General features: G+C 47.5%; 1 protein-coding gene across 5 annotated transcripts in view; it reads right to left on the reverse strand.

Moving 5' to 3' along the window:
- The window catches only part of SGMS1 (sphingomyelin synthase 1), a 395,851-nt gene extending 388,108 nt beyond the window's left edge, over window positions 1–7,743 (reverse strand). For all 5 annotated transcript variants that reach the window (XM_089683136.1, XM_089683134.1, XM_089683135.1 and 2 more), the window contains exons 1-2: window positions 7,509–7,743; window positions 2,058–2,198 (exon numbers count right to left, since the gene is read on the reverse strand). The gene's annotated coding sequence lies outside the window, so the exon portion shown is untranslated. The remainder of the gene's footprint in view (window positions 1–2,057; window positions 2,199–7,508) is intronic.
- Between the last annotated feature and the right edge of the window lie 5,213 nt (window positions 7,744–12,956).

Genomic DNA, 12,956 nt, shown 5'->3' on the forward strand with positions numbered 1-12,956 from the left:
GTTGCAGATATGTACAGGTGTTCCATGCATATCAATGCAAGAAATCCTATTGCTGTCAATTGGGACGCAGCTGCTACATGGACACAGCCACTGCTCTCAATGTGACATCTGTGCCGGGTGCACGGCCCCAAACACATCTAGGAGGTGTCCCATGTGAACAAGGCCTAGGAGTATCAGACTTTTCTTCCATAGTGTTTACTGAATAAGTCAATTAACACAATGATTCATTTAGCGTGAAAAGTGCCGTAGTCCATAGCACTCAATCAGAATTTATTATACAGAAACCAATACATTATGGATTCCCATAACTTGCTCTAGTAATTCTATTGGCTCCTTGCTAAATTACACTAATATCATAGAGAAGTGATCAGCCAAAATTACGCAGTTATACCAAATAAAAAGTCAACTTTATTATTAAACATAGTTTCATGCAGAATATTACATATTCAGGTTGTCCAGTTTTGTACTTGTATAAACTACAGATCAGTCAGAGAAATAATGTTGATAGAAAAATCAAATACACCCAACCAAGGCAAGGATTTGGTTATGTTAGTCGGCTGGTTTGGTATGTAAGCATCCATTTCATGGAACTATTCCTGTGGTATTAGTCCGTTGACCTTCTCTTCTTTGGTTCTCTTTCTTCTGTTAAATATATTCAGATTGTTTAGTTTTATCTCTTTGATAAGTTAAAAAAAAAAGAAAAAGAAAACTGAGCTAATAACTTCCTGTGCTCTCTGCCTCCTGTGAATGCAGAGGAGTTATGAAGAGAAGAAGGTGGCGGAGATGAGAGGTTATGAAGATGATGAGGAGAAGGGAGGAGATGAGGAGAGGTTGTGAAGACGATGAGGAGGAGAAGGGAGGAGAGGTTACAAAGATGATGAGGAGGAGAAGGAAGGAGATGAGGAGAGGTTATGAAGATGATGAGGAGGAAAAGGAAGGAGATGAGGAGAGGTTATGAAGATGATATGGAGGAGAAGGAAGGAGATGAGGAGAGGTTATGAAGATGATGAGGAGGAGAAGGAAGGAGATGAGGACAGGTTATGAAGATGATGAGGAGGAGAAGGAAGGAGATGAGGAGAGGTTATGAAGATGATATGGAGGAGAAGGAAGGAGATGAGGAGAGGTTATGAAGATGATGAGGAGGAGAAGGAAGGAGATGAGGACAGGTTATGAAGATGATGAGGAGGAGAAGGAAGGAGATGAGGAGAGATTATGAAGATGATATGGAGGAGAAGGAAGGAGATGAGGAGAGGTTATGAATATGATATGGAGGAGAAGGAAGGAGATGAGGAGAGGTTATGAAGATGATGAGGAGGAGAAGGAAGGAGATGAGGACAGGTTATGAAGATGATGAGGAGGAGAAGGAAGGAGATGAGGAGAGGTTATGAAGATGATAGGGAGGAGATGAGGAGAGGTTATGGAGATAAAGAAGAGGGAGATGAAAAGAGGGTACAGAGATGAGGAGGAGGGAGATGATGAGAAGAGGTTATGGAGATGAGAAGGAGGGGGGAGAGATGAGAGGATATAAAGATAGAGATAAAAAAGAGAAGTAGACAGGGCTGACAGCATGGGGGTTTATTTACTAAAGCTGGAGAGTGGAAAATCAGGCTCACTTCTGCATAGAAACCAATCAGTTTCCAGGTTTTATTGCCAAAGCTTAATTGAAAAAGCTGAGGTTAGAAGTGGATTGGTTTCTATGCAGAAGTGAGCCTGATTTTGCACTCTCCAGCTTTAGTAAATAAACCCCCACGTTTAAGAATTCAGAGCTTATCATGGTGAAGAAATTAGGAGCACCGTATATATTTCACATATATATATGCACACACACCAAAATGTATTTTTCTGTACTTGCAGCATGTTTAAAGCAAAAAAATGTATGTATATTGGCATATATTCTGAAGAAGTACTAGTAATGTCTTTTTATTTTTAAATTTTTGTTTTGACATAAGCTTTAAAGTATTACTAAACCCAGGACCCTGCATTCACTATATCTGGTCTCCCACAGTACACACAACATGTAAATGCAATTGTTTTAGTAAATATAAAGGGCTAAATACCTTTTCCCATCAGCCGCAGAGCACTAGTTAAAGCTTGTAGGAAGAGTTTTCGTTCTCCTCTGATTGTCCTATGAGACTGCAGGACCCCTGACCCTCAGTCTGGAAAGTGCCGATTGGCCCTGTGCTGATCGCATGCCCCCTCTGAAGAAAAAGAAAAAAACTCTCTAGTAATATGCACTAAACTGAGCATGTGCAGCTTGCCCTCCAGGGCTCTGTTCACCAGATGATGAAATGGGGACAGAAGAAGAAGAAGAAAAAGAAGGGGAGGGAGTATCAAAACATCTTTTTTACACAATGCAGATGATTAACCCCTTAGGTTCTGAAGTGAGTATAACAAGCATGCTTTCCTGCATATACAGACTGATTTTACTGTTGTGGGTTTAGTAGTACTTTAAGGTGTATGCACATTTAAGAAAAAAAGTATAATATGTCACCCCTAGATGTGGTAGCAGCATTAGTTTTCTTTTCTCAGGTTGTTTTTTCACCTGATAATCCAGTTAGTTTCTTGTCCTTAAGTGTACTGTATCTACAGAGTAACAACTCTGTCACCCAAGGACAGAAAGTGTTCAAGGATGACAGAAAACCTCCCCTCTCCTGTTCTCTATAACGTATGGGACAGTGTTCTGTAGTTTACTGAGGTAACCTGGCCAGGGCTCATAATGGTGCTGGACATTTCAGTGCAGCAGAGGCACTGTATTTTCAGCTCATTACAGGAATTTACATTTTCACTGGATTTCAGGCAGGATCACAGAATCTTTTTAGTATTTATTGAACAGATTTACCAAACCACTTTTAATTATTTAACAGTCCAAAAGAGAGCAAATAGCAGATGTCTATTGTTACAGTTTATAAACACTTCCATAAATAGTCTGTACAGCCTGCCATACATGGATCAAAATTTGACCAGTCCAGCAGGGACCAGACAAAAATTTGATCCATGTATGAACAGCCTGATTGCACACAAGTCTGTCTATCTATCTACTTGCATACAACCACCCTGTCAAGTTTTTGCCGAAAGATCACTGCCAATGGTCAGTGACGCTAGCTGGCAGCACTGATGAATGTCTACTGTTGGTGGGGAAGTTTCACTGCCATCAGAATACTAAAGCACGGTGGGAAGGATTCCCTCATCCACATATTTGGTGTGGATAGGGAAACGGAGTCAGTTTTTTTTGCTCAGCCTGCTGGTGGAACAACAAAAAAAAAACAGTTAATGTATGGCCCACTTAAAGTGGAACTTCACTCAAAAGGGGAAGTTCCATTGCTCCTCCGCATCCCCTCTGTCAAAATTGGCAATTTTTTTTAGGGGGGGGGGGCAGTGGGTACCTGATTTTGATATGTACCTGCTGCCATATCAGCTCTGACTGCTTAGGGAATAGGAGCAGAAATTTACCTCCTCCTCCCACAGCTTCTTGGGACACGTGAAACGTTTCCAAGAGACTGCGGGAGCATTCGCAAGGTGCAGCGCGGCTCACACATGTGCAGTGGGCAGTCAGCTGTGGAGCCGCAAGCAGTCATAGTCAGCTGCCTACAGTGAAGATGCCGGCACCAGAAACCAAAGAGCTGAGAAGAAATCCGCTGGGGTGACCACGGCACTGAATCCTTGGACAGGTCAGTGGCTGTTTTTTAAACGTCAGCAGTACAATTTTTGTACTTGCTGAGTTAATTTTCACAGATAGCCTTGAAGAACCACTTTAAGCAGACCACATGAAAGTAGCTGTCAATATTTACAATGGGTGATAGGAATATTTATCTTAACAACAAAGACTGCACATGATTTATGATTTCCCAATATAAAACAAATAAAAAGGGAAGTTTGACCTACATCTCACACTCCTGCCATTGGAAATCAGATTGCATTCAAAAACTAGGGCTACTGACAGGTTCATCAGCATGATCAACGTTCATGGGTTCTGGTAGGTTCACTCTAACTTTTATCATGAGCTGTCATGTTTCTATATCACATCTGTTACTTGGGGTAATGTCAGTCACACAGAGCTGCTCACACCCCAAAAACATTGCCAGTCTCGCCGTCCTTACCAGAACTGCACAGCTGGTCCAACAATTCTACCCACCTCCCAGGAGAACTGCCAGTCTCATTGTCCTACCCACCTCCAAGGAGCACTGCCAGTCCCACCATCCTACCCACCTGCCAGGAGCACTGCCAGTCTCATCGTCGTACCCACCTCCAAAGAGCGCTGCCAGTCCGACCATCCTACCCACCTTTCAGGAGCACTGCCAGTCCCACCGTCTTACCCACCACCAAGGAGCGCTGCCAGTTTCACCGTCCTACCCACCTCCCAGGAGCGCTGCCAGTCTCACCATCCTACCCACCTATCAGGAGCGCTGCCAGTCCCACCATCCTACCCACCTCCCAGGAGCGCTGCCAGTCCCACCATCCTACCCACCTCCCATGAGCGCTGCCGGTCCCACTGTCCTACCCACCTCCCAGGAGCTCTGCCAGTCCCACCATCCTACCCACCTCCCGTGAGTGCTGCCGGTCCCACTGTCCTACCCACCACCAAGGAGAGCTGCCAGTCTCACCGTCCTACCCACCTCCCAGGAGCGCTGCCAGTCCCACCAACCTACCCAGCTCCCAGGAGCGCTGCCAGTCTCACCGCCCTACCCACCTCCCAGGAGCGCTGCCAGTCTCACCATCCTACCCACCTCCCAGGAGCGCTGCCAGTCTCACCATCCTACCCACCTCCCAGGAGCGCTGCCAGTCTCACCGTCCTACCCACCTCCCAGGAGCGCTGCCAGTCCCACCGTCCTACCCACCTCCCAGGAGCAATGCCAGTCTCACCGTCCTACCCACCTCCCAGGAGCAATGCCAGTCTCACCGTCCTACCCACCTCCCAGGAGCAATGCCAGTCTCACCGTCCTACCCACCTCCCAGGAGCAATGCCAGTCTCACCGTCCTACCCACCTCCCAGGAGCGCTGCCAGTCTCACCGTCCTACCCACCTTCCAGGAGCGCTGCCAGTCTCACCGTCCTACCCACCTCCCAGGAGCGCTGCCAGTCTCACCGTCCTACCCACCTCCAAGGAGCGCTGCCAGTCTGACCGTCCTACCCACCTCCAAGGAGCGCTGCCAGTCTCACCGTCCTACCCACCTCCCAGGAGCAATGCCAGTCTCACCGTCGTACCCACCTCCCAGGAGCGCTGCCAGTCTCACCATCCTACCCACCTCCCAGGAGCGCTGCCAGTCTCACCGTCCTACCCACCTCCCAGGAGCGCTGCCAGTCTCACCGTCCTACCCACCTCCAAGGAGCGCTGCCAGTCTCACCATCCTACCCACCTCCCAGGAGCGCTGCCAGTCTCAACGTCCTACCCACCTCCAAGGAGCGCTGCCAGTCTGACCATCCTACCCACCTCCCAGGAGCAATGCCAGTCTCACCGTCCTACCCACCTCCCAAGAGCAATGCCAGTCTCACCATCCTACCCACCTCCCAGGAGCAATGACAGTCTCACCATCCTACCCACCTCCCAGGAGCGCTGCCAGTCTCACCATCCTACCCACCTCCCAGGAGCGCTGCCAGTCTGACCGTCCTACCCACCTCCCAGGAGCGCTGCCAGTCTCACCGTCCTACCCACCTCCCAGGAGGGCTGCCAGTCTCACTGTCCTACCCACCTCCCAGGAGCGCTGCCAGTCCCACAGTCCTACCCACCTCCCAGGAGCACTACCAGTCTCACCGTCTTATCCACCTCGAGCTGTCATGTTTCTACATCACATCTGTTACTTGGGGTAATGTCAGTCACACAGAGCTGCTCACACCCCAAAAACATTGCCAGTCTCAACGTCCTACCCACCTCCCAGGAGCAATGCCAGTCTCACCGTCCTACCCACCTCCCAGGAGCGCTGCCAGTCTCACCGTCCTACCCACCTTCCAGGAGCGCTGCCAGTCTCACCGTCCTCCCTTCCTCCCAGGAGCGCTGCCAGTCTCACCGTCCTACCCACCTCCCAGGAGCGCTGCCAGTCCCACAGTCCTACCCACCTCCAAGGACCACTACCAGTCTCACCGTCTTATCCACCTCGAGCTGTCATGTTTCTACATCACATCTGTTACTTGGGGTAATGTCAGTCACACAGAGCTGCTCACACCCCAAAAACATTGCCAGTCTCGCCGTCCTTACCACAACTGCACAGCTGGTCCAACAATTCTACCCACCTCCCAGGAGAACTGCCAGTCTCATTGTCCTACCCACCTCCAAGGAGCACTGCCAGTCCCACCATCCTACCCACCTGCCAGGAGCGCTGCCAGTCTCACCATCCTACCCACCTCCCAGGAGCGCTGCCAGTCTCACCGTCCTACCCACCTCCCAGGAGCGCTGCCAGTCTCACCATCCTACCCACCTCCCAGGAGCGCTGCCAGTCTCACCGTCCTACCCACCTCCCAGGAGCGCTGCCAGTCTGACCGTCCTACCCACCTCCCAGGAGCGCTGCCAGTCTCACCGTCCTACCCACCTCCCAGGAGGGCTGCCAGTCTCACAGTCCTACCCACCTCCCAGGAGCGCTATTAGTCTCACCGTCTTATCCACCTCGAGCTGTCATGTTTCTACATCACATCTGTTACTTGGGGTAATGTCAGTCACACAGAGCTGCTCACACCCCAAAAACATTGCCAGTCTCGCCGTCCTTACCACAACTGCACAGCTGGTCCAACAATTCTACCCACCTCCCAGGAGAACTGCCAGTCTCATTGTCCTACCCACCTGCCAGGAGCGCTGCCAGTCTCACAGTCCTACCCACCTCCAAGGAGCGCTGCCAGTCTCACCATCCTACCCACCTCCCAGGAGCAATGCCAGTCTCACCGTCCTACCCACCTCCAAGGAGCGCTGCCAGTCTCACCATCCTACCCACCTCCCAGGAGCAATGCCAGTCTCACCGTCCTACCCACCTCCCAGGAGCAATGCCAGTCTCACCATCCTACCCACCTCCCAGGAGCAATGCCAGTCTCACCGTCCTACCCACCTCCAAGGAGTGCTGCCAGTCTCACCATCCTACCCACCTCCCAGGAGCAATGCCAGTCTCACCGTCCTACCCACCTCCAAGGAGCGCTGCCAGTCTCACAGTCCTACCCACCTCCAAGGAGCGCTGCCAGTCTCACCGTCCTACCCACCTCCCAGGAGCGCTGCCAGTCTCACCATCCTACCCACCTCCCAGGAGCGCTGCCAGTCTCACCGTCCTACCCACCTCCCAGGAGCGCTGCCAGTCTCACCATCCTACCCACCTCCAAGGAGCGCTGCCAGTCTCACCATCCTACCCACCTCCCAGGAGCGCTGCCAGTCCCTCTGTTCTGCACCCTCTCCCAGCCTCCCATCCCTCTCCGGTCCCGGGCACAGAAGCAGTGTCAGTCCCCCTTGGCATCTCCTCCATCATCCATGGGCAGTGCCGGGGTGAGGAGCCCGGGGCACCGTCATGTTACAGGCGGGGATGTGTTCAGGTTACTCACTTGTTCCAGGAGGCTCGGGTCCGGAGGGATGCTGAGCGGAGACAGTGATGGAGAAGACGGGCTCTCCAGCACCCTGGTGGGCGGGTCACTTAGAGGAGCTCTCCCCAAGGCTCCCCGGAGTGTGGGCGGAGGGAGGGCGGCGGAGATCTTCCTGCCCACAATTCACAGCGTTACTATCAGACGGGAGACTCCGTGATGACAGCAAGACGAGCTGAGCCCCTACTTGTCGGCCTGGAAAAGTCTGGCGACATCTTGTGGACAGCGACTGTCTCTACAGCGCCGGATGGTGTGTGTGTAACTGTAGAAGGAGAGGGGGCAGGGACCAGCCAGGCACTGATCTTCATTATATCACTGAGTGCACACAGATCACTGCCAGCGATGTACCAGGGCTCATCAGTGTCTGGATGTCATCACTGAGTGCACACAGAGCACTGCCAAGACTGTACCAGGGCTCATCAGTGTCTGGATGTGATCAGTGAGTGCACACAGAGCACTGCCAGGTGTATGAGGGATCATCACTGAGTGTGCACAGAGCACTGCCAGGACTGTACCAGGGCTCATCAGTGTCTGGATGTCATCACTGAGTGCACACAGAGCACTGCCAGGTGTATGAGGGATCATCACTGAGTGTGCACAGAGCACTGCCAGGACTGTACCAGGGCTCATCAGTGTCTGGATGTGATCAGTGAGTGCACACAGAGCACTGCCAGGTGTATGAGGGATCATCACTGAGTGTGCACAGAGCACTGCCAGGACTGTACCAGGGCTCATCAGTGTCTGGATGTCATCACTGAGTGCACACAGAGCACTGCCAGGTGTATGAGGGATCATCACTGAGTGTGCACAGAGCACTGCCAGGACTGTACCAGGGCTCATCAGTGTCTGGATGTGATCAGTGAGTGCACACAGAGCACTGCCAGGTGTATGAGGGATCATCACTGAGTGTGCACAGAGCACTGCCAGGACTGTACCAGGGCTCATCAGTGTCTGGATGTCATCACTGAGTGCACACAGAGCACTGCCAGGTGTATGAGGGTTCATCAGTGTCTACATGTCTATCACACAGTGTACATCAGTATCTACATGTCATTACTAAGTGTACACAGAGCACTGTCAGGTGTGTGAGGGATCATCAGTGTCTACAGGTCATTGCTGAGTGTACACAGAGCACTGTCAGGTGTCTGAGGGCTCATCAGTGCCTACATGACAATCACAGTGTACATCAGTATCTACATGTCATTACTAAGGGTACACAGAGCACTGTCAGGTGTGTGAGGGATCATCAGTGTCTACAGGTCATCGCTGAGTGTACACAGAGCACTGTCAGGTGTATGAGGGATCATCAGTGTCTACAGGTCATCGCTGAGTGTACACAGAGCACTGTCAGGTGGATGAGGGATCATCAGTGTCTACAGGTCATCGCTGAGTGTACACAGAGCACTGTCAGGTGGATGAGGGCTCATCAGTGTCTGTCGGTCATCATAGAGTGTACACAGAGCAATGCCAGGGCTGTATGGTTAATATTATTATTCGGCCTTTATACCAGCACCTAGCACAGCGTTATACAATATATAGGGAAACAGTACCGCTACAATACAAGAGGGTTAGGTGGGCCCTGCTCATGTGAGCTTACAATCTAATAGAGAAGGGCAAGTAGTACAAAAGGTAATAACTGTGAGGGATGAGCTGATGGTGGAATTAAAAGGTCACTTTTTAGGAGGAGGCAGGATAGGCTTTGCTGAATAGATGCATTTTCAGGGATCGCCTAATGGTGGATAGTGTAGGGGATAGGTGGAGAGTACCAGAGGATGGGAGAGGCTGTTGAGAAGTCCTGGAGGCGAGCATGGGCAAAGGAGACAAAGCAGCTAGAGAGCAAGAGGTCTTGGGAGGAGGGAGAGTACGGTTTGGGTAATATTTTGAGAAGAGACTTGTGATGGAGCTTGGGGAGTTATAAATGGCATTGGGGGTCAATTCATTAAAGGTTGCTGCATGCGATAACACGGTCACGTGACTCTTTGCATAAATTATTGCATGCAGTAATAAAAGCATCAATTCATCAAAGTAAAATATCAAATGTGAGGTAAATACTGCACGTTTGTTAAAATAGTGAGATAAATACAGCAAAAAAAACATGAGATAAATCTTTAAAGTCAATTCATTAAAAAAATAAATCACACACATTCGTTATTTATCACCTGGTGTTTGCTGGTGGTATTTTAGAAATGTACAAAAAAAAAAATTAGAGGAACTCTGACCTGGCCAGAAAGTGAAAAGTATACAATGTATCAGTGTAAAAATGTTCTCTGAGCTCAGGAATGAAAATAAAGTGTAACATTTCATCAGAGGAAGATCATTTTGTGAATGAAAGCACACTACAAAATTGTCATAGTTTCACAATATTAACCGTTTCAATACCATGCAATTTTACACCTTCCTGTCCAGGCCATTTCTCAGGTTTCAGCGCTCTCACACTTTGAATGACAATTGAGCGGTCATACAACACTGTACCCAAACTAAAATTTTATCATTTTCTTCACACAACTAGAGCTTTCTTTTGGTGGTATTTAATCACCGCTGGGGTTTTTATTTTTTGCTAAATTAACAAAAAAAGACCAAAAATTTTGAAAAAAAAAAAACACATTTTTCTTTGTTTCTGTTATAAAAGTTTACAAACAAATAATTGTTCTTCATAAATTTAGGCCGAGATGTATTCTACTACATGTCTTTGATGAAAATAACCCAAATTAGGATGTATTTTTTAGTTTGTAGGAAAGTTATAGAGTTCACAAACTATGGGATAGATCTGATTATTGATCAATCCTGAAGTACTGACAGCCAATCTAATTTCTTGAGGTCCAAGAATGTCAGAATAGTACAGATATTCCCCAAATGACCCCTTTTTGCAGAGTAGACAGTCCGACGTACTTCATAAGAGGCATGGCGAGTTTTTTGAAGTTGTATTTTTTTGTCATAATTTTTCGGAAAATGAAAAAAATTAAAAAAATTATTTTCACTATTTTTTTTTTTTACATACTGTCACCAGTGCAGTACAGCGTCATCATATAACTGGCATGGCAGTGAACAGGGACACTGACTGGTGACAGTATGAAAAAAATATATATATTTTTTTTATTATATTTAATTTTTTATTACATTTTTTTTATTTTTTTAAGATTTTTTATTCATATTTTACTATGACCAAAGTAGTACAATGTTACCATAGTAACATTGTACTACTTTGGGGAAGTGATCACTATTTTTGTTTTACACAATTTGCTTATAGCAAAGAATTACTTAAGCAAGCATTTACCTGAATGAAATCGATTCATTCAGCTTTTTTTTTTCTTTTTTTTTTTTGTGCTTAGCTGTGATTTGGTCACAGCTAATCACATAACATGTGCATGTGATTAGCTGTGACCATTCACAGCTAGGCACTAGTATACAATGGATGGCATCATGAAGCCATCCATTGTATACAACTGTCATGTGACCTGCTGTGATTGGTCACAGCAGGTCACATGGTACCAGCAACGGGAGCCGGTACTCGGATCTGTCATCGGCCGTGTCCGAGGTGCACGGCCGGTGACAGATCGTACTGCTGCGCCGCTCTGCATTAGCGCAAAATGGCGTGCACCCGGAGTGCAGAGACACTTTTGAAGCCGCCAAACAGCCATTGGCCGGGCGGCTAATGGTTAATGTGTGCGTTCCAGTGCAGTGTTAGCCTGCAAAAAGAAAATTGTGAAAAAAAAACAAAAAGAACACAAAATTTAAGTGCTAAATATCACAAAACATAAATATTTAATGCATTCAGTAAATAACACACGTTTTTTAGTGAATTAAATACTTTTGAAATAAATACCACGAGTTATTTTAACTAAAAAATTCATGCTGTATTTATCTCTTGGTGACTTGACCCCTTTATATTTTGTTGTTAGTATTTTGAATTTTATTCATTGGGCATTCAGAAGCCAGTAGAGGGGTATAGGGGTGGGAGACAATGGAAGTTATTTAATAAAACTGGAGAGTACAAAATCTGGTGCAGCTCTGCATAGAAACCAATCAGCTTCCAGGTTTTATTCCCAAAGCTTTACTGAACAAGCTGAAGTTAGAAGCTGATTGGCTACCATGGCACAGGTGCACCAGTGTTAGTAAATCTTCCCGAATGAGTGATTGTTAAGGTGGATACGGAGTCTGGCAGCAGCATTCAAGAGAGACTAAGGGGTGGATAGCCTATGGAGTGGTAGGCCTATGATTAGGGAGTTGCAATAATCAAGGCAAGAGATAACAAAAGGAGTGAATGAGTAGCTTGGTGGTTTCTTTGGTTAAGAAGTGGCATAGTTTAGGGATGTTTAGGAGGTGCAGTCTACAAGCTTTGGAAAGTGAATGATTTGGGGCTTAAAAGACAAGGATTACACCTAGTACCCTATTTGACAGGAGGGACTGATAGTTGAATTATTGATCTTGATGGAAAAGTCAGGAGTAGGCGATGGGCAGGGGGGAGAATATTACAAGCTTAGTTTCAGAAGGATTGTGTTTGAGGAATTGGTGTGACATCCTAGCTGATATGTCAGATGGTAAGTTAGGAATGTGAGAGGAGACTGAAAAAGTGAGGTTAGGAGTAGAGAGATAAATTTGGTTGTCAGGTGTAGAGATGGTATGGAAGCAATGAGAGATTATCAGGTGACCAAGACAGGAGGTGTAGATAGAGAAGAGAATGGTCAAAGAACAGAACCTTGGGGAACCCCTACAGAAAAAGGAAGTGGGAGAAAACAGAGCTGCAGCCAACATTAAAGGAACACTGTGATAGGTAGGAGGAGGACCAGGAAACTGCAGTCTTGGAGGCCAAGGGAGCAGCGTTTATTGAAGAGAAACACAAGGTCAACATTATCAAAGGCAGTAGAAAGGTCTAGTAGTAAGAGTATGGAGTAGTGGAAATTGATTTTAGTAGTTAGTAAATCACTAATGAGCTTTAGTAGGGCAATTCATATGGAGTGTTACAAGTGGTAACCATGACTGGGTCCATGGTTATTAAGTCAAATGCTGATCTAGTGTAGTCTACCTGGTCCCTCTGCCTTGAGTAGACATTTATGCGGGAGGTAATAAGATGGACTATTTGCCTCCTTGTTCTTCTTTGCGATGGTGACCTGCAGTGCACATCTGGGCCTGAAACTTGTATGTCAACACTACATTACGGTAAAAGGCAAGAACAAGGGGTTTCAGATGCATCCAGGATGAGAAGCTGGCCTGTGCACAGTGTTTTAAAGTGGGGGAAGGTGCCGTGTGGCTAAGTAGCAGTAGACACCAATGGAACTTTTTGACATTACTATACTGAACTAGATTATGGACTAGAGGGCTCTCTGCTGGCAGCCACCTCAAATGAAGGCTGCATGGGACATGATCTGTCCCAAGAGCATGTTAGTTATTGCTTGTACATGGTGTGTGCTGGAG

This window comes from Staurois parvus, unplaced genomic scaffold (genome assembly GCF_062004578.1).
Source record: "Staurois parvus isolate SC_StPar_1 unplaced genomic scaffold, SC_StPar_1.0 ptg000303l, whole genome shotgun sequence".
NCBI classification, from domain to species: Eukaryota; Metazoa; Chordata; class Amphibia; order Anura; family Ranidae; genus Staurois; species Staurois parvus.